General features: G+C 43.9%; 1 protein-coding gene and 1 pseudogene across 1 annotated transcript in view; both read right to left on the reverse strand.

The window, feature by feature from the left end:
* LOC139268998 (uncharacterized) overlaps positions 1 to 22,376 on the reverse strand; it is a 175,329-nt gene that overhangs the window by 29,878 nt on the left and 123,075 nt on the right. The gene's annotated exons all lie outside the window — the stretch shown is intronic.
* Positions 16,905 to 17,142, reverse strand: LOC139270020 (U2 spliceosomal RNA; annotated as a pseudogene).

Consider the following 22,376-nt stretch of genomic DNA (forward strand, 5'->3'; position numbering starts at 1 on the left):
GAGGCTGGGTATTCTGCAGCGAGTGTCTCATCTCCTGACTCCCCAAAGCCTTTCTACCATTTACAAAGCACAAAGTCAGGAGTGTGCTGGAATACTCTTCACTTGCCTGGAGGAGTGCAGCTCTAGAAGCTCAACACCATCCAGAACAAAACAGCCCACTTGATTGGCACCCCATTTACCAACTTAAACATTCACTCCCTCCACCACCGGCGTACCATGGCTGCAGTGTGTACCATCCACAAGATGCACTGCAGCAACTCGCCAAGGTTTCTTCGGCAGCACCTCCCAAACCCGCGACTTCTACCACCTAGAAGGACAAGGGCAGCAGGCGCATGGGAGCACCATCACCTGCAAGTTTGCACACTCGCCTGACTTGGAAATAGATCATCGTTCCTTCATCATCGTTAGCTTAAAATCCTGGAACCCCCTCCCTAACAGCACTGTGGGAGTACCTTCACCACAAGGACTTCAGCGGTTCAAGAAGGCAGCTCACCACCATCTTCTCAAGGGCAATTAGGGATGGACAATAAATGCCAGAGACTCACACCCCAGGAACGAGTTTAAAAAAGTGAGGGAAAGTAATTATTTAATATTTCTGTCATTTTGCTTTTACCTGTGCGTTCATCATATGTATCCTTTAATGGCCCTATTCCTATCGTGTTATTTATGTGCCTGTAGAATATTTTACTATTTCTTTCCTTATTCCTTGCTAATTTAATTCTGCAGTTTCTCTTTGCCTTCCTGACTGTTTCTTTGACTTCTATCCTAACCATTTCACATTCCCTTTGGTCATCCTCTCATTTGTTGACTATGTACTTCGCATATGCCTTTTCTTTAGTTTCAATTTTTTCCTTTATTTCTTTGTCCATCCATGATCAATGTTCCCTGCAAGCTGTGCTTTATTCTGTGCGGCCTGTTTCTTTAATACATGGTGCCTTTAAATTTCTGCGTATGTGCGGTATTCACAATGTAAAAGCCGGTGAGCGGCCTGCGCGGGATCTTAGATTAGTGCGCGACCACCCATGCACGCACCTTAGCGGGAATATTGTCCATGGTGTGTCATTACTTGCTAGTTTGTTCTTGCTTTTTAGTGGGATTATATTCCTACTGGACTCTATTGATCACCGTTTCAAATGCTTCCCCACTGCTGTTCTATTTCCTTGTCAATAAATTATTCCAATTTATTTTCCCTAGTTCCAGTCCCATCAGCTTTATTCCAAATGATTCCTCTTCTCCAAGTTATTACATCAGTAACCTTTCAAAGAATACTCAACTCCCTCCATTAGAGTTTTCATTTACGTACCTGGTTATATCACTTATTACTAAATCCATTATTATAAGAATCTCGGTTAAAAAAATCCCTTTCTTATAAAGATATTGAACATGTGAATTTACTGTATTTTATGCTGTTATGGAGACAGTGAAAGGTATCTGGGTTTCAACCTCCAGCATCTGCAAATGATTCACCACCAGCTCTACCATGGACATGGTCAGCACAGTAAAAATGCGAGACATTCTGGATCAGCCTGCTCTTCACTTGCCGTTCAATTTCTCATGTTGCCATTAAGGTTGCTGTGTGAAATGAGTTTGGGCAGTCTCAACTTAGTTATATTTGGCTACAGCACCGAGCCCAGTCTCTGCACCTCAGAGATGAGCTAATGCTCTGATTCACACAACCAAATGAGAAAGGAAAGCCATCCCTCCCCCTCCTTCATTATTGTAACTCATGAACAAGCACCCTCATTACTGCAACTCCTGAGCACTCCCTCGGCACTGCTGAAAATGCCAATTGACCAGAGAATGAAGAGCTCATCTGTGAAGTGTATAATGCATTTGTTACAAAGTGCTCAGGAGACCCTCATCTCCAGTACATATTCAAGAGGAGTACGGGTGAAGTAGGATGGAGAGGATCTGTAGTTTTATATTTACACATGGATGGCTTAATAGAGCAGAAATATGACCTGAATATATAAAAATGTAAACATTGTAGCCGTATTATTCCTGAGCTAGTGTTCATCTGCAAAGAGCCCAATAACATTGAAGCAGCCTGACAATGAGGAACTCGCCATTCGCATAGCTGTCTATGCATTATCGACACTGAGGTGTACGAAAACATGGGCCTTACACTAAACATCCGTAAGACAAAGGTTCTCCACTAACCTGATCCCACCACACAGCACTGCGCCCCCCCAGTCATCAAGATCCACAGCGTGGCCCTGGAAAACGTGGACCACTTTCCATACCTTGGGAGCCTACTATCAGCAAGGGCAGACATTGACGACAAAGTTCAACACCGCCTCCAATGTGCCAGTGCAGCCTTCGGTCGCCTGAGGAAGAGAGTTTTCGAAGATCAGGCGCTCAAATCTGGCACCAAGCTCATGGTCTACAGGGCTGCAGTGATACCCGCCCTCCTGAATGGCTCAGAGACATGGACCATGTACAGTAGACACCTCAAATCGCTAGAGAAATACCACCAACGATGTCTCCACAAGATCTTGCAAATCCCCTGGGAGGACAGACGCACCAACATCATTGTTCTCGATCAGGCCAACATCCCCAGAATCGAAGCACTGATCACACTCGACCAGCTCCATTGGGCGAACCACACTTTTCGCATGCCTGACACAAGACTCCCAAAGCAAGCGCTTTACTCGGAACTCCTACTTGGCAAAAGAGCCCCAGGTGGGTAGAGAAACATAGAAAATAAGTGCAGGAGTAGGCCATTCGGTCCTTTGAGCCTGCACCACCATTCAATAAGATCATGGCTGATCATTCCCTCAGTACTTCTTTCCTGCTTTCTCTCCATACCCGTTGATCCCTTTAGACATAAGGGCCATATCTAACTCCCCCTTGAATATATCCAACGATCTGGCATCAACAACTCACTGCGGTAGGGAGTTCCACAGGTTAACAATTCGCTGATTGAAGAAGTTTCTCCTCATCTCAGTCCTAAATGGCTTACCCCTTGTCCTTAGACTGTGTCCCCTGGTTCTGGACTTCCCAAATATCAGGAACATTCTTCCTGCATCTAACCTGTCCAGTCCCGTCAGAATTTTATATGTTTCTATGAGGTCCCCTCTCATCCTTCTAAACTCCAGTGAATACAGGCCCAAGTCGATCCAGTCTCTCCTCATATGTCAGTCCTGCCTTCCCGGGAATCAGTCTTGTGAACCTTCGCTGCACTCCCTCAATAGCAGGAATGTCCTTCCTCAGATTAGGAGACCAAAACTGAACACAATATTCCAGGTGAGGCTTCACCAAGGCCCTGTACAACTGCAGTAAGACCTCCCTGCTCCTATACTCAAATCCCCTAGCTATGAAGGCCAACATACCATTTGCCGCCTTCACCGCCTGCATGCCAACTTTCAATGACTGAAATACCATGACACCCAGGTCTCGTTACACCTCCCCTTTTCCTAATCTGCCGCCATTCAGATAATATTCTGCCTTCGTGTTTTTGCCATCAAAGTGGATAACTTCACATATATCCACATTATACTGCATCTGCCATCCACCACCCAGCTTAGTGTCATCTGCAAACTTGGAGATATTACACTCAATTCCTTCATCTAAATCATTAATATATATTGTAAATAGCTGAGGTCCTAGCACTGAGCCCTGCGGGACCCCACTGGTCACTGCCTGCCATTCTGAAAAGGAGCCGTTTATCCCGACTCTCTGCTTCCTGTCTGCCAACCAGTTCTCTATCCATGTCAGTATATTACCCCCAATTCCATGTGCTTTAATTTTGCACACCAATCTCTTGTGTGAGACCTTGTCAAAAGCCTTTTGAAAGTCCAAATACACCACATCCACTGGTTCTCCCTTGTCCACTTTACTAGTTACATCCTCAAAAAATTCCAGAAGATTTGTCAAGAAGATAAATCCATGCTGACTTGGACCGATACTGTCACTGCTTTCCAAATGTGCTGCTATTTCATCTTTAATCATTGATTCCAACATTTTCCCCACTACTGATGTCAGGCTAACCTGAAGAAACGTTTCGATGACACCCTCAAAGCCACCTTGATAAAATGCAACATCCCACTGACACCTGGGAGTCCCTGGCCAGAGACCACCCTAAGTGGAGGAAGAGCATCCGGGAGGGCGCTGAGCACCTCAAGTCTCATTGCCAAACGCAGGCAGTGGAAGGAGCGTGTGGCAAACCAGTCCCACCCACCCTTTTCCTCAACGACTATCTGTCCCACCTGTGACAGAGACTGTAATTCCTGTATTGGACTGTTCAGTCACCTAAGAACTCACTTTTAGAGTGGAAGCAAACTTCCTCGATTTTGAGGGACTGACTATGATGATGATAGGTATGACAATATCTACACTGCTTGCAGACTGCAAAATGTTGACTAGTTACAAGCCAAGCTCTTCCCTTCTGCTCAGTCTGCTTCTCCACACATTTCCCCTGTCTGCTATGTGCACCCTAAACTCTTTCCTCCCCATTCCACACCACCCTGTACACCATCACCTGCATGTTGTAGCTCCAGCTCCCCACTACGCCACATACAGCAACTCAACAGTAACCCAACTCAGAACAAATAACATTAGTTTTCTGCTATCTCCTTTGCCTCGGATCATGTACAAGCCAATCAGAACCCTGGACAATATCGACTCCTTGGCTTTGCACGTGGTCTGTACCCCAATTCCATAGACCCCCTTGATGTCCCCAGAGTTCAAAACCAGATCAATGGGAATCAAAGTTTAAAAGAATTCGCTGGGTTTTGATCAACACAGAGAGTTCACTGAAATTATACCTACAGTATCTTTCGCCCAATCAGATGCAGATTCCATCTGTCATTTCAGTGAAAAAAGTCTATATTTTAGACCTGTTTTAGGTCACACCAGTATACATTGGGATATAAGAACATAAGAATTAGGAGCAGGAGTAGACCATATGGCTCCTTGAGCCTGCTCCGTCATTCAATAAGATCATGACTGATCTTCGACCTCAACATTTTCCTGCCCGATCTCCATATCCCTCAATTCTCCTAGAGTCTAAAAATCTATATAAAACTTCTATACAATATAAAACATATATGAAGTGGAAACTCATGCACCATTTCCTGAGGTGGCACAGCACATTCCTGGTATCAGGTTCCCCATGCATCTTCATTTATCATTTTAAACTGCACAGGAAAAAGAAACTTGAAAATTTTTCAAACTGCCTGACAACCACTTACTGCTTGCCACCAGCCAACACCACTCTGCTTATGACCACTGGTGAACTTAGATCCATCAAACTTCTCATTTTCAGTGATAGCCAAAAAGAATCACTGTCTGTTTTATAGTCATAGTTTGATTCACTTCAGTAGGTCTGTAACATGCATCTTTCTTCATTACACAGTTCCAATAGTCTGACCTGTGCTGGACAGGTCTGAACTGCACAAGCAAAACTAGAAAGATCAAAGCAACAAGCAAAAGATCCTTGGGGACTGAGGGTTACCACACAGTTACTTCACCTCTGGGACTCGGGTTCAAATCAAGCTCAGAAGTTCCTGTGTGAAGTGATTTTGGAACAGTCTCAAACCAACATCGAGTATGATTGGGCCCCTAAGTTGCCACTAATTAGCCACCTTACCCACGGCACTCGTGTGGGAAACGGAACACACTAGCAACAAGGGTCGCTCTTCCAAGGTTGGCACTGAGGAACATTGGCTAACCTCAACTACTCCGTATCTCGCAGTACTTGATGGTGACACAGGGTACCTGAAATGATAAAGTTTTTGGTTCCACAGCTCAGACTTCTCTATTCACGATTAGCACAAAAATTCACCCTCTCTCCCTAAATTACCAAACTGGCTTAATTAAACAGGAGTCATTTATTTTATAGGAGGGAAGTACATTAACATGCATTGCTAAAACCTTATAGATAAAAATGAAAATTCTTGAGCTATACTCGACAGTGAAGAAGAACTTGTAACCCGGATCTGGCATTTCAATTCATTAACAAAACCCACCATTTATAACTGTGGCAGTAATTTCCAGAAATTACTGGAAAAACTCAGCAGGTCAGGCAGCTTCTGTAGAGAGAAAAATGAGAATGCATTCTTGAAATACTAACGCATATGTTCTCTCCACAGATGCTGAAAGACCTGCTAAGTGTTTCCAGCATTTTCTGTTTAGGGTTCGGATTTTGAACATCTGTATTTCTTTTGCTTTTTGTTAATGATTGTTTCCAGGCCTGTTTTACTACATTAAAAGGCACTATATAAATGCAAGTCGTTGTTGCTGAGTAACATCACTGGGATGTAGCAAATGCCTCACAATGGCAGCATGGAGTTAGTGAGTGAGACTACTTTAATTTTACAATGTAAACATATTTTAATTGGTGGTAGGAGGAGATAGCTTGGTCTGAGCCTTTCAGAATTGAGTCCAAGTCAAAATACGATGGTGTCAGCTGTGACTCTTGCCTCAGTCAGAAAGTTGTGGGTTCAAGTTCCACTCCAGAGATGCGAGCACGAAAAAAGCTAGGCTGACAGTCCAGTGGAGTGCTGAGGGAGTGCTGCACTGTTGGAGGTGCCATCTTTCAGATGAGACGATAAACCGAGGGCCCGTCTGCTCTCTCAGATGGAGGTATAAGATCCCATGGCACTATTTTGAAGAAGAGGAGAGTTCGCCCCCACGTCCTGTTCAATATTTATCCCTCAATCAACATAACAAAAGCAGATTATCAGGTCATCACCACATTGTTGTTTGTGGAAGCTTGCTGTGTGCAATTGGCTGCGCCATGTTTCCTACATTACAACAGTGATTACACTCCAATAGAACTACATTGACTGTAAAGCATTTTGGGATGTCCTGAGATTGTGAAAGGCGCTATATAAATGCAAGTCTTTCTTTCCGTTTGGCAAAGTCCAGGTCATTCAACTCCGACAGGCCTTGATGCAAGTACACCAACAGGCCACAAGAGGGAGAACACAGACTGTAAGCAAAAGCTTGATAAAGCAGTCAAGTCGGCTCAATGAAAACGGAGCTTCTAGAATGATGATACTCTGGTCTCCATTTTAAAGAATGGCTTGGAGCCAGGCCTGGACTTATGTTTGACGCAATATGCCTCTTCCTTCCCTTATTAGCAGTGCTTTGATGTAAAAAAAAACAACCATACATCAGGATTAACATCATCCTGGGAATGAGCCAAAAAAAAATTAGCCGAACACCAGTAACAGATAAAATAATGGGATCTATTTTCAGGGGTTGGCTGGAGAAGTATCTGTGCAGCAATAGCTTAACGATCAGCATGGATTTAAAGAAAGAAAGACTTGTATTTATATCGCGCTTTTCAAGACATCAGGTCATCCTAAAGCACTTTACAGCCAATGAAGTACTTTTTGGAAGTGTGTGATGTAGGAAACATAGCAGCCAATTTGTGCACAGCAAGCTCCCACAAATGGCAAGATGATAATGACCAGATACTGTTTTTAAAAAGGGGAAATATTCTCGATGACAAATAACCATGACTTTTATGGCAGATAATGTAGACTGTGGAACTCCCTGTGCCGTTTATTTGGAATTTTGGACAGCTTTAAAAAATACTTTCAAAAAAGTTCCACAAAGGAAGAGTTCTAGTTAAGCCACAGGCAACACAGGCTGATTAAGGACGTGGTTAAAGCAACAGGAAACCGAATACTAATGGGAGGCAAATGTATGATGAGGAAGAAGTGTTGTGTAGATTCTTGCAGGGGCCAATCCAGGTCAAGATTGTCAAATTTATTGAAGACACTAAAATAGGGAGCAAAATATTGGAAATGTTGAAATAAAAAAATGGAAGAAGCGAGAAACACAGAGTTCCAGCATCTGTAGAGAGAGAACAGTTGACAATTCACATTCCTACCCTTTCTGAGAACTGAAAAATAAGAGATGAACAAGCATATTAATAAAATCTTAAAGAGGGAGAGCGGAGGGAAAACAATTGGCCAGCACACCAGGGAGGAAGTACCAATGAATTGTTGGATGATGCAAAGATCATCTCAGTCAGGTGATGGAAAACAGCATTAAAGGGAGTTAAAGAAACAAAGAAGATGCAAATAGTTGTGGGAGTTTAATGAAAAGGCAAGAAAGTGAGGGAGATGGAAAATATAGAAATCCTGGGGTCAGGTTTGGGATTAAAACACCGGTAAAGTACAGTAGGTCCACCAATTCCAAAAGGAGAAAGAACTGGTCAAATGGGAGGGCACATATCCTGTCAGTACTGTACTCTTATAAAGGGGGGGGGGCTGTGGGGGGGCAGGCAGGCAATTGACACTCGAAGTGAATCAGCCTTTTACTAATGCTCCTCCCTCGAGGATCCAGATTTAATAGTTGCCAATGAATCAGGCTGGTACGGTGCACTGGCTTGCAATGTCTAGAACATCGAGGGGGCAGGCATGTTGCCAAGTGAGTGCATATGTTCCAATAACCAGGGGAGTTAATTATAACCTCACCCGCCCAGCGGGAAACAGGCGGGATCGGATCGGTGTGTCAACGGTAAGAAAATTCAGGCGTGGGTTTAAATGGGCAGCCAATTCAATTTGTTCAACTTCCTGCTGGGCGGGTTAAGTTAATATGACCTCCCATGATTGGGTTTTGGAGAGGCAAGCAGCTGCTGCTAAAGCTCCACATGGCCAATTGGTGGAACCAGCATTTGATGGAGTATGGTGGGTGTCTGTAGTGTGATCTGGCAGATGGTGGCAATGCACACACACACTTTATGCTCCTGGTATCTGCTGACTGGTCAGCCAGGGCTCAAACCTGTGCTCGTCGGTTATCTAATGACCAACTACCGAGATTAAGTGGAAACTCTTTTGGAGTCAAGGTAGCTTGATAATGATATGGCATCTGAAGACTGGAACCAGAAGTCTGTCACACTCGGTAAACCGTTTCCTGCATTAGGCAGGTCTGCAATACTCCAGGGCAATGTTGATAACTAACCAGCACGCTTGACTCCTTAATGAGATCCAGAGGACCAGGCTTATCACTCGGAGGTTGGCTCCAGGTAACTCCGTAAGTCAATACCCCAATGTGTAGGGTGATCCTAGCTGGCCAAGGAGCAAGAAGCTTACCAATGCTTTGTGCTGGTCGGCTGCATGGTTTTAGCTTGATGGTTGATTGCCACAAGTACCCCTGCATACATCTGAGGTCCTTAAACCTTGGTCTGTGGTGAATTAGCTGATTTCAACCTGGGCAGCATTTGGGGCCCCACAACTGGCCTTAAACAACTGGGCTAGAGAGGAGTTGGGGGGCGGGGGGAGGGGGGGGGGAGCAAAATCAGCTCGGATTCTAGTTGACAAACTGATCCAGTGAGCTCTCCACTGGAAGTTGCATCTATGTGGGTGCTGAATGAAGGCAGGATTGGGCTGGCATTGAACGTGGTGTCTTCCCTGCGGCCCCTGCGGCCAGCGCTCACTGCTTGGGTTCACACATGAAGAATTGTGACTTGGGTGTGGTACTGGAGGGCAAAGTGCCGATGGCCAATAACAGTCACCATCTTCAGGTGAGGAAGGGGGAAAATTGAAAAAATATATGCCTTCCCAGGAATACACAGTACAGGTTCGACCTCCCAAATCTTGAAACCTCAGGACCAAGGCCGATCCGGATTTTGGAACGTATTTCCAACGTCCCGAATCCGGAAACGCCCAGGCCGAGGTTCAGGTATTTCCGGATTTTGGAGACGAAATCTGACATCCAGAATCCGGAAACCTATTTGGCTCAGCGGTGACTCGTAGTTAGTAAGAAAAAAACCTGCGTTGAATCCCTTGGGACGGTGGTAGATATGAAGACCTGCAAAAAAGGTAAGTTAAAGTTTTTATTTTTTAATTCTTTTGCAGTGATTTGATAGTTAAGTGTCTTGTGAATGTTTTGTGATTTTTTACTTTTTGTTTGTTGCAGTTTGTTTTTGGTGTGTCTGTGTATGTGGGCGGCTGGGGGGATTATTTACTGTTGTGCAAAAAAAATTCCGGATTTCGGAACATTTTTATGGATTTCGGACGACTCGCAATGTCCGAATTTTGGAACATTCCGGATTTTGGAACTCCGGATTGGGGAGGTCGGACCAGTATAAATTCCTGAACACTCTACGGTCGGTCACAGGCTGTATAACCAAGATGTCCAGAAGTGTTAGAGGCAGCCTATTTCTATGAAAATCAAGTGCATTGGGACATTTTACTATGTTAAAGGCGCTAGATAAATGCAAATTGATGTTGAAACCAAAGCAGCAAATAAAAGCTAATTGACCAGAAAGACTGATGTTAAATCTAAATACTGCTGGGGAACAGCTTCCGCTCCCAATGATCTTTAGCTTGAATACTTGTGAACAGCAGGTATCATCTCATTAAATTCACACAAATACTCAGACCAATTTACTGGTAATCATTTGTAGACTCCCTTCTCTGAAGAGATGGACATCAGCGCGACAAAACACCAAATGGTTATCAAATGATCTTAATTACTGCCCAACACATACACATAACCTAGTGCAACAAGCTTCGGGCACTTAGTAAATTCAATTAAATCTCAGTAAATAGGTTGGTGAAAAGGAAAAGCTTTGTTGGTTTTAAACAGATTGTACTTCACATTGAAGACTCGTAGCTTTTTCCTTCTTGTAAGGCACCGAAACACTCCTCATAGAATCATTAAAAAATTATGACGCAGAAGGAGGCCCATTGTGTCCATGTCGGTCGAAAAAGAGCTACCCAGCCTAATCCCACCTTCCAGCTCTTGGTCCGTAGCCCTGTAGGTCACGGCTCTTTAGGTGCACATCCAAGTACTTTTTAAATGTGGTGAGGGTTTCTGCCTCTACCACCCTTTCAGGCAGCGAGTTCCAGACCCCCATCACCCTCTGGGTGATGAAATGTTTCCTCATCTCCCCTCTAATCCTTCCACCAATTACTTTAAATCTGTGCCCCCTGGTATTGACCCCTCTGCTGAGGGAAATAGACCCCTCCTATCCACTCTACCTAGACCCATCATAACTTTATACACCTCAATTAAATCTCCCCTCAGCCTCCTTTGTTCCAAAGAAAACAATACAGCCTATCCAATCTTTTCTCATAGCTAAAGTTTTCCAGTTCTGGCAACACCCTCGTAAACTGATCCTCATAACCTTGTGCATAAACTGAAATTGATTTAAATCCAGAGTACCAAGTATTAGGCAAATAGAGGGCAAGTTTACATCATTTCACCATTGGAGCGAAGCAGCTTCTGGTTCACACCAACAATAAAGTTGAGTATTTCCAACCAAACTCTGGAGTGAAACTCCCGAGGGTCTATTTTGATACTGCAGGGAGGGTAAAAACCAGTATGGTGTGAAACCAGACCTAAAAGGTTCTCATGAGGTCTCTTAAATACCCTTTATTGCTACTTCCTGCCTGTCTTAACTCACACCAAGTCCCGCTCACCCATCACCTCTGTGCTCGCTGACCCACATTGGCTTCTGGCTAAGCAACGCCTCGATTTCAAAATTCTCATTCTTATTTTCATATCCCTCCATGGCCTTGCACTCCCTAGCTCTGTCATCTCCTCCAGACCCACAACCTCCCCCCCCCCCCCCCCCATCCCCGAGATGTCTGCGCTCCTGTAATTCTGCCCTCCTGAGCATCCCTGATTATAATTGCTCAACCATTGGTGGCCATGCCTTCTGTTGCCTAGGCCCCAAGCTCTGGAACTCCCTGCCTAAACCTCTCCGCATCTCCACCTCTCTTTCCTCCTTCAAGACGCTCCTTAAAACATACCTCTTTGACCAACCTGCGCTAACTTCTACTTATGCGGCTTGGTGTCGATTTCTATAGCGGAATACTCCTGTGAAGCACCTTTCACTACGTTAAAGGTGTTCTATAAATACAAGTTGTTGTTGCATTGTGTAAACATTTACAATGTAACTGGCGAGAGAAGACCTGTGCAATTGTGTATCATCACACGTAAACAAGAGCTCCAAATCTTAGCCATAGCCTAAATTCATCCTAAGGCTTTGCAAGTTAACACATTTAGTACACTGATCCATAAAGGCTGACAACTGGACAAGCTTAAATAGTTATAGTATTAACCAGGCGCATACAGTCCTCAACCAACAATAACTGGTGTGAAACTGTAGGGATGATCCCTCTTATTTGCATCAACCTCTAATTAAAAAGAGGGAGGTCGATGGTGTGTCGGGTGGAAAGTGCTTCCCCATGTGGATCCAATTCCTTAAACAAACTGCAATGAGAAAACGCTCCTTCATTGAGCACTCTCTCCTACAATACTGTCTTTTTCTAAATTAGTTCTTGAGGATATTCCTTACAAAATGGGAGAGATTATAACCTAAAGGTTGACCTTTCTTTCAAATTTGAAAGAAATCAGTGAGTTTTTTGGAGCATCTCAGGATAATGACATAATAGCTGAATTAAATGTACCACATAGTGCAGGCAACAACCGAGATTGCTGGATGTCAAAACTGCAAACGCAATGCCTTTCTTCAGTAAACGAGACAGCGATAAGCCAGGAAATTGTAGGCCAGTTAGTATTACTTCAGTTGTTGTAAACTGCTGAAGTCTATAATACAGAATGAAAGCACTCGGGGGAAAAAACGAGTTAATCAGGAACAGTCAGCACAGATTTCTAAAAGACCGATCTTATAGAATTCTTTGAAGAAATGAGACAAGATAAAGAAAATGCAGTGGATGTGGTTTATATGGATCTTCAAAAAGTATCTGATAAGGTGCCATAGGAGTAACTTATAGCAAAGGTAATGGTATATGAAATTGTGTGGCCACCGGGAGAGAGAGATAGTTGAAGGACAGAAAGCAAAGGGTCGGGGTAAAAGGACATTTCTCAGACTGGAAAGAGGTGGTGACTGGTGTTCCACAGTGGCCTATGTTGAGCCTGCTTTTATTTACTATTTACATATGATTTGGATTTTACTCTTTTATATAGTAATGGTACTATATGATCAGGTAAATGGTGAGTGGTTGTTTCCAATGGTCTGAGAGATAGCAACAAGAGTATGCAAATTTAAAATAATTACATAGAATTAAAGAGCAAGTTAGAAGATATATCACAGCAGTTAGAATGTGGAATTATTTTAAAAGCAGAGACCATAAGTACTTTTAAAACAGAATCAGATAGTTGCTTGAAAACGAGGAGCTGCAAGGAGCGTGAGATTAGGCTGAGAGAGAGCTAAGTACCGTCTCAGGTAGAATGGCTTATTTCTGGGTTGTAACATTTTATGATGCCTCACACTGTGGAGTTGAGCCAGTCTGGAACACATTCTAGGAAAATTTCAAGTGGACCATTCCCTCTCTCGACCTTTGTAATGTTGTATTGGCACAATGGCAGGCGGTGTCCGGACACAGACACCACTCCTGTGACCAAAATATCTCAGTGGAGTGGCAGTTTATTATTCATAGAAGAATCATAAAAACTTTTAAAAAAGGCCATTCGGCCCATCTCACCTGTGCTGGATCTTTGAAGGAGAGGTCACGTCGTGCTTAGTCCCACAACCCCGCTTTTTGTCTGTAACCCTGGAAGCTCCTCATCCTCCAGTACTCGTCCAACTCCCTTTTAAAATTATTGATGGAATCAGCTTCCGCCGCCTTTCAGCAAGAGTAATTTTCTGTACTACTCTTTCTCCCATCAGGATAGTTAGTGCTAGGCAATTCCAATTTCTGGTACCTAAAGGCCAGTCTCAAGGTTTTTTCTGGTCTCTCTCCTCCTCCTTATTTAAGTATCAAGTCCCACTCACCCATCACTCCCATGATTAATGGCTGAATGGCCTACTCCTGTTCCTATGTCCCTACATTGGCACCCTGCCCTCAACACTTCGAATTTCAAATCCTCATTCTGATCTACAAATCTTTCCACTGCCTTGCTCCATCGACCATTCCAACTATGTGTATGTAGCCCTGCACCCCTCCAGTCATTTGAATCTGGCGACTTGTGCATCCCTCCCTCCGTTCCATTACTGGTGGCAGAGCCTTCAGATGTCTCGGTTGTAATCTTAAAATCTCCCTCCCTAATGCCTCTGCCGCCTTTCCCACCTTGAAAGAAAGACTTCTCAAAACTTATCTCTTAGACCAAGCTCCAAATCACTTCTCTTAACTTTTCTACAAAGGTTCAGCTGTGAAGCACCTTTGGCCATTTTTCCATATGAACAGGTGCTAATCTAAATGCACATTTTTATTGACAGATTTCAATAGTGTGAGATAATTGGAAAGTCTTTCTCATTCTTTGAATGATTGCATTTGAAACATAAAGAATCTGTCCCACCCATCCTCTCACACTTAGCAGTATAATGCAGTCTGGTGTATAATTTTACACAGATGCATTTTGGTTCATCTATACCTGTCCTTCCATCTTAGTTAGGTTAGTGAAAATCAAACTGCCACTCTTGTGAGCTGCCCAGGTATTTAAAGGCCCTTAAGTTTGGATGGGACCACAAGTTTAGCTACACCCCAATTTAACTTATTATCGTGCCACAATGACAGCACAAAACCTCCTCACAGGGCACATCCCATCTTGAGATTTTCCTAGAAGATGGTCCAGACTAGCTCAACTCCAGCATTGTGTGAAAGTTTCATCAATCGAAGAATGAGGAAGGGGCTAGAAGATAGAGATTTTATTTTTCAAATGCCACCATTATTGGCCTGCGGCAAGAGAAAGTTCACAATACAGCAGACATTGTGTACCCCATGAGTAATGACTTTTGCAAAGCAATTTTGAAATTTAAAATTTACGTGTCTACTAAAGAAAAATAATTTGTACTGGATGGCACAGTGGTGCAGTGATGGTATCGCACAGCTTTTAAATTTCTCCTCAGACAAATATAATAGCATTTTGCATAGCATACCGCAGTAAAAGCAGCTCTTTCCATTTGAACAAGATTGTACTCCAGGTAACCTTTTTGACTAATATTGCACAACTGTGTGCCTCTTTGTAAATAAAAGAGACAGTTCATGAATAAATTTAGCAAAATAAATAATTATTGGAGAAGGGAACAGAGAAGAGGAGAAACAACACAGTGAGAAAGCCACCACAGCTAGACTCAGCACGATGGTTAACCTGAGCTGGTCACTGCTTTAAGGAGAGGGTAGGAAGTAGGAGGGAGGAGAAGCTGAACAGTTAGTAACTTTATTCATGTAACTAGAATCTAAACCCACCCTATTGGACATAATTACACCTCCAGTCCCTTCAGATATCAATGTTACCATTCTGAACAAACGATTAGCTCTGAGAAAGTAGTCAGTATGTTTACAAAACACCAAACACATGCTTCACAACCTTGACAGTCTCTTTCTCCTACAATAAGATATGTCTTTATTATTAAACAAAGAGTTGAGAAATTAGCTCCACATTCCCTAATTTCCATAATTTGCATACGAGTTTGCATTTTTGTGTTGGACCCACTGCAATTTACTACAAATTATTTTTGGAAACCCGATGGTTTACGTCAGAGCCTTGCTCCGAGAACTCAATTCAGTTCAATATTCCCCATCTTTTGGTTGTATGATAGAGAATATTGAGCCCTGGGAGTGAGGTTGTGGCCCGTACCTTTGGGTTTACAAAAAGAATTTGTTGTGAATTGTACAGAAATTCCATGTGCAGCATATATTCTAAATATATTCCTCTTTTTCCTTATCAAGGTGAGGATTCTACCCCTGGAGATTTATACACTATCCCATTCCAGGCACTCAGTGACAACAAACACTCCTGGGAAAGTCAGTTGAACAGTAAAACCTGCTTGACAGTGACTCAATTATGTACCTCAGACTTAATCACGGACTGAATCAGCAAGATATTTTTTCATTTCCAACATTTGCCACTTTGTGGCCTCTCTGAGGGAGACTGTTGATTCGTACTGTATTTGGGGGGGGAGGGGGAGATGACAACGGGGATCGGGACAGAATAAAACTCATCTCCTACAATCGGTGGTTGGAGATGACTTCAGTCTGGGCTGGATCTAAACTCAGAGGTGAAAATCGGGTGCCTAATCCACCGTGTCACTGTCCACACTCGTATTCCGCACATATACGAAAACAAAGAGTGTGTCATACCCAGAAGTAAATGCAAGGGAAGGTGGAGGGAAAATCATCCTCGAGCAAACTTGCATGCCACCTGGGGACAAGGATCTAAAGCAGAACTGGCACGTGCCGAAGAGCAGCCTGTTCCTTACATTTTCTCTGCTACAGGGAACTCGGCAGAGCAAAGCAAGCAAATTCAGCACTCCTCTTACACCAAATGAAACATTTTCCAGGAGTAACGGTCAAGGATTGTCAAACCAGTTGGAAGAAACTTACCAATAAAATTCTGATTAAGCTAAAGAATACCATTATTTTATAAAATAACCGTACAAGGTGGGCTGTTGTACATTGTTAACAAAACAACAAAACCTGTCATGCATGGCAGGAAGTGGATCAGCTTTTCTTACACTCACTGGTCGCTGATCAGCTGGCCACAATACCACAGGGCCTATGCAAAGGTTTGCGAGACAAGTGTATGTCCACCATTTGGTGCCGGCTGCAGTAAGTTACAGAACTCTGCACATAACCACAGTCTTAAATTTAACTCACTGTGGGACACACACACACATTTCATCATCATAGGCAGTCCTTCAGGATCGAGGAGGACTTGCTTCCACTCTTAACATGAGTTCTTAGGTAGCTGAACCAGTCCAATACGAGAGCCACAGACTCTGTCACAGATGGGGCAGATAGTCGTTGAGGGAAGGGGTGGGTGGGACAGGTTTGCCGCACACTCTTTCCGCTGCCTGCGCTTGATTTCTGCAAGCTCTCAGCGTTGAGACTCGAGGTGCTCAGCGCCCTCCTGGATTTTTTTTAAAATTCGTAGCCAACCTTTCCAATTCTTTGTCAAATCACAAACGCCAGAGATCACCTTGCACACATCAAGGATGACTCTGCGCCAATGCTCTTAGCCAAAAGGCCGAGAGCCACTGCACCGTTCCTGGAAGTACTGCAATACCAGGTTCGTGCCATGGAGATGGATGGGTCAGGCCCCCCACACACCTCCGTGGAGGTGGATGGGTCAAGCCACCCCACCCACCTCCTATTTCCAAAAAGCATAGGAGAACCACCTTCCTGATCCAGGGAGAACCACTTTGGGGTCATGGTTACTCCCCTGTCAGGTCAGTTACGCATGATCTTAGCCAAAAGGCCGAGAAGCGCCCTCCTGAATGCACGTTCTCCACTTAGGGTCACAGATGGGGCAGATAGTCGTTGAGGGAAGGGGTGGGTGGGACAGGTTTGCCGCACACTCTTTCCGCTGCCTGCGCTTGATTTCTGCAAGCTCTCAGCGTTGAGACGCGAGGTGCTCAGCGCCCTCCTGGATGCACGTTCTCCACTTAGGGCGGTCTCTGGCCAGGGACTCCCAGGTGTCAGTGGGGATGTTGCACTTTATCAGGGAGGCTTTGAGGGTGTCCTTGAAATGTTTCCTCTGCCCACCTTTGGCTCGTTTGCCGTGAAGGAGTTCTGAGTAGAGCACTTGCTTTGGGGGTCTCGTGTCTGGCATGTGAACAATGTGGCCTGCCCAGCGAAGCTGATCAAGTGTGGTCAGTGCTTCAATGTTGGGGATGTTGGCCTGGACGAGGACGCTGATGTTGGTGTGTCTGACCTTCCAGGGGATTTGTACGATCTTGCGGAGACATCGTTGGTGGTATCGCTCCAGTGACTTAAGGTGTCTGCTGTACATGGTCCATGTACAGCAAACACGTTTTTACTGAGGCGCATGAAAGCATGGGCCTTACGCTCAACATCTGTAAGACAAAGGTCCTCCACCAGCCTGTCCTCGCCGCACAGCACTGCCCCCCCAAGATCCATGGCGTAGCCCTGGATGACACGGACCATTTCCCATACTTCGGAAGCCTCTTATCAACAAGAGCAGGCACTGACAACGAGATTCAACAGTGCCTCCAGTGAGTCAGTGCAGCCTTCGGCCGCCTGAGGAAAAGTGTGTTTGAAGACCAGGCCCTCAAAATTGCCACCAAGCTCATGGTCTACAGGGCTGTAGTAATACCTGCCCTCCTGTATGGCTCAGAGACACATATATATGAATGTACATATAAGCTTACTGTATAGCATGACGAAATAGCTGACGAAGTGGATCAACATATGAAACCCACTGAAGGGGAGAATCCCACTGTGCACAGGTTTCCCAGAGTGCAAGCTATAAACTGGGCATAGTACAGCTAAATCATTCCTGAGTTATCCAGATTTGAATACTCTCAGTAAATATATTCAACTTGTTGCTGGATTTCATCTGCAGCCCTTTTCCACAATTTATCAGCCCTGCGAACAGGCTTTGCTTTAAGTGTACGGCTACTAATAACAGGCAATCCAATCCACATTATGCAGATCAATTAGTGCTTGAAATCTGAATTCATCACCTACACTACCAGAGACAGACCAGTAGCCAGCAATCCTTCACCCTCATGTTATAAGAACAAAACATAAGAATTAGGATGAGTAGGCCATTTGGCCCCTCGAACCTGCTCCGCCATTCAATACGATCATGGCTGATCTGATCATGGACTCAGCTCCACTTCCCTGCCAGCTCCCCATAACCCTTTACTCCCTTATCGCTCAAAAATCTGTCTATCTCCGTCTTAAATATATTCAATGACCCAGCCTCCACAGCTCTCTGGGGCAGAGAGTTCCATAGATTACAACCCACAGAGAAGAAATTCCTCGTCATCTCAGTTTTAAATGGACGGCCCCTTATTCTGAGACTATGTCCCCTAGTTTTAGTTTTCCCCATAAGTCCTTTCTGCATTCACCTTGTCGAGCCCCCTCATTATCTTATATATTTTGATAAGATCACCTCTCATTTTTCTGAACTCCAATGAGTATAGGCCCAACCTACTCAACCTAGCTTCATAAGTCAACCTCCTCATCTCTGGAATCAACCTAGTGAACCTTCTCTGAACAGCCTCCGATGCAAGTATATCCTTCCTTAAATACGGAGACCAAAACTGTACGCAGTAAAACAGGTGTGGCCTTACCAATACCCTGTACAGTTGTAGCAGGACGTCTCTGCATTTATACTCTATCCCCCTTGCAATAAAGGCCAACATTCCATTTGCCTTCCTGATTACTTGCTGTACCTGCATACTAACTTTTTGTGTTTCATGAACATGGACTCCCAGGTCCCTCTATACTGCAACACTTCGCAATTTTTCTCCATTTAAATTATAATTTGCTTTTCTATTTTTTCTGCCAAGTGGATAACCTCACATTGCCCCACATTATACTCCATCTGTCAAATTTTTGCCCACTCACTTAGCCTGTTTATATCCCTTTGCAGATTTTGTGTGTCCTACTCACAATTTGCTTTCTCGCCCATCTTTGCATCATCAGCAAACTTGGCTACATTACACTTGGTCCCTTCGTCCAAGTCATTAATATAGATTGTAAATAGTCGAGGACCCAGCATTGATCCCTGAGGCACCCCGCTAGTCACTGTTTGCCAACCGGAAAATGATCCATTTATCCCGAGTCTCTGTTTTCTGTTAGCCAATCCTCTATCCATGTTATATTATATTAAGTTCCTCCCTCCCTATAGCCTCTTGATTATCCACTATTGGGATGTGTTTAGTTTATATTATCCCCATCCCAGTGAACTTTTATCTTGTGCAATAACCTCTTATGTGGCGCCTTATTGAATGCCTTTTGGAATTCCAAATACACCACATCCACTGGTTCCCCCTTATCGACCTTGCTTGTTACAATCCCAAAAGAACTCCAGCAAATTTGTTGAACGTGATTTCCCTTTCATAAAACCATGCTGACTCTACTTGGTTGAATTATGCTTTTCCAAATGTCCTGCTACTGCTTCCTTAATAATGGACTCCAGCATTTTCCCAACGACAGATGCTAAGCGAACTGGTCTATAGTTTCCTGCTTGTTGTCTGCCTCCTTTTTTTTCAAAATGGGGAGTTACATTTGCAATTTTCCAATCCGCTGGGACCTCCCCTGAATCCAGGGAAGTTTGGTAGATTACAACCAATGCATCCACTATCTCTGCAGCCACTTCTTTTAAGACCCTAGGATATAAGCCGTCGGGGTCCAGAGGACTTGTCCGCCTTTAGTCCCATTATTTTACCGAGTTCTACTTCATTAGTGATAGTGATTGCATTAAGTTCCTCCCTCCCTATAGCCCCTTGATTATCCATTATTGGGATGTTTTTAGTGTCTTCTACCGTGAAGACCGATACAAAATATTTGTTCAACGTCTCTGCCATTTCCCTGTTCTCCATTATTAATTCTCCAGTCTCATCCTCTAAGGGACCAACTTTAGGCACTCTTCTTTTTTATGTACCTATAGAAAATCTTACTATCTGTTTTTATATTTTGTGCTAGTTTACTCTCATAATCTATCTTATACAACTCAAAGTGCTCACTTCAAACTCTACCCATGTTTGGAAGGACTGAATCAATATCTGCTTTCACCTTTGTGCTTCAGCATCAGATTCTGAAATCCTCTTTATGTCACTCTCCTTAGTTTCCGTGCACATGATGAGTTGGTAACTGCAGGCACGCTGGGCTCCGCTGTGTCTTGCAAAAGTAATAGCAACGGCTCCTGCACTGAAACCTGCCACCCTAACTCAATGGCACGTTATGAGAACACATTTTTGTGGCAGCAGGCTCGCAGAATGGCAGCTTGTTTACAACCTAGGACAGCAGCTGACAGAGGGAGTACCACCTCTAGCTGTACTCCTGTGGTGTGAACGTGCCTTTAAACTGTACTGCTGGGTATTTTTAACACACTTCAAGAGGACACTATGTGAAAATTAGACAACCCCACTGGAATCCCAGTGACACCCTATCACCCGATGTACAAAAATTGTGCCTGTGTTCGGTGATGCTTGTTCACATTCAGCCTAAGCGGTTCTTTAAATGGTTAAACAAGATTGTGGAGCACTTTATCTGAAGCATGTCGAGGTCTGATGCAGAGAGCACACTTATTCAAGTAGTTCTCTTTATCAGCCCATCACCTCCATCTGACAAGATGAGAGTACACTATGGTCCACAAGAATACGACAGGGGTTCTAACCTTCCTGAAGTGCAGCAACATTTATATACTGTTAAATTATTACCTCCCTCTCTTTGGGTCGTGCTTCATTCCTCAATAGAGCATGGATGTTATGTCTGGAGCTTAGCTCAGGCTCAATAAGGACACTAAGCTTGGACAATGTTCGGTACAGCCTTCGCATGCAAGCCAGCGAGGGGCATGGGATCATCAGCTAAGTCGCTAAGTTTCTGTCAAGAGATTCAAACAACAGTCTGTGCGCAGTTGAAAAAGAAATCCCTAATAATTCTCGATAATGGAGCACGTAATGTGATTAAGGCTTTTGAGGAAGTAGCTTGGAGGCTTGATTTTTAATGACTAAGTAACTCAGAGCAAAAAATAAACACGAAAGAATTACTTAAAAAAAAATCCCTGCATTGTTGGCAGTGTCTCCCGAATTCTGTTGTAGCAAGAAGGATTTCTAACACACAGCCGGTGTGATCCGTGATTGAGCTGTGATGCAAGCAGTGATGACCTCTAGGAAATTTCTTGCAGTATTGATCCCCAGTCTATACTCTAATAGCTGTTCTCAGCAGTAACAGCAACCAGCCTCAGAGCCCTGGGCTAAGAAAGGTAAAATCAGAGAATTAGAGGACAGAAACAAGGCCTTTCACCCAACCAGTCTGTGTTAATGTTTATCCTTCACATAGGACACGCAGTTTTCCAAATCCCATATGCCCATTCTGTTCCCTCGCAGTCGGGTGGGAGGAAAAAATTACACACTAAATCAAGAAGTGTGAGAAAAACACCATCAGAGTATATGGGCAGGGTGGGGACAGTTACCCAGCTGAACATAAATGCACACTGCGTAAGAAATAAAACAAGTCAGTTGGAAGCAGCAATTTGAGGTACAGGTCAGCCCTGATCTAACTGAATGGCAGAACGGGCACGAGGGGCTCAAAGGCCAACACCTGTTCCTATCCCTTAATTTCCCTTTTCTTCAACCACCTGCCTATTTTTAAATGTTGATACGGTCTCTATTTCAAATAACTAATTCCAGTAATGCACCTTACATCCTCACAATCCTCCACAACAAAAGGTTTTCCTGAATCATTTGCATTTAACCTCATTTGTCCCCTCATTCTAGATTCCTCAATCACTGGAAACAGTTTGTTTCTACCTACTCTGTTCAATTCCTTCATCATTTTAAACGCCTCTGTTAAATCACCACGTAAACTCTGCTCCAATGAAAACAGTCCCAATTTTTCCAAGTTTGTATTTGGATTTCTTCACATCAGGCAGCAACCTAGTGACAACACTGTACCGGCTCCATAGCCTCAACATCCTCCTTGCAGCGTGGAGCCCAGAGCCGTCCACAGTACTCCAACTGTCTAAGT

Source organism: Pristiophorus japonicus, chromosome 8 (genome assembly GCF_044704955.1).
Source record: "Pristiophorus japonicus isolate sPriJap1 chromosome 8, sPriJap1.hap1, whole genome shotgun sequence".
In the NCBI taxonomy this organism is placed as follows: domain Eukaryota; kingdom Metazoa; phylum Chordata; class Chondrichthyes; family Pristiophoridae; genus Pristiophorus; species Pristiophorus japonicus.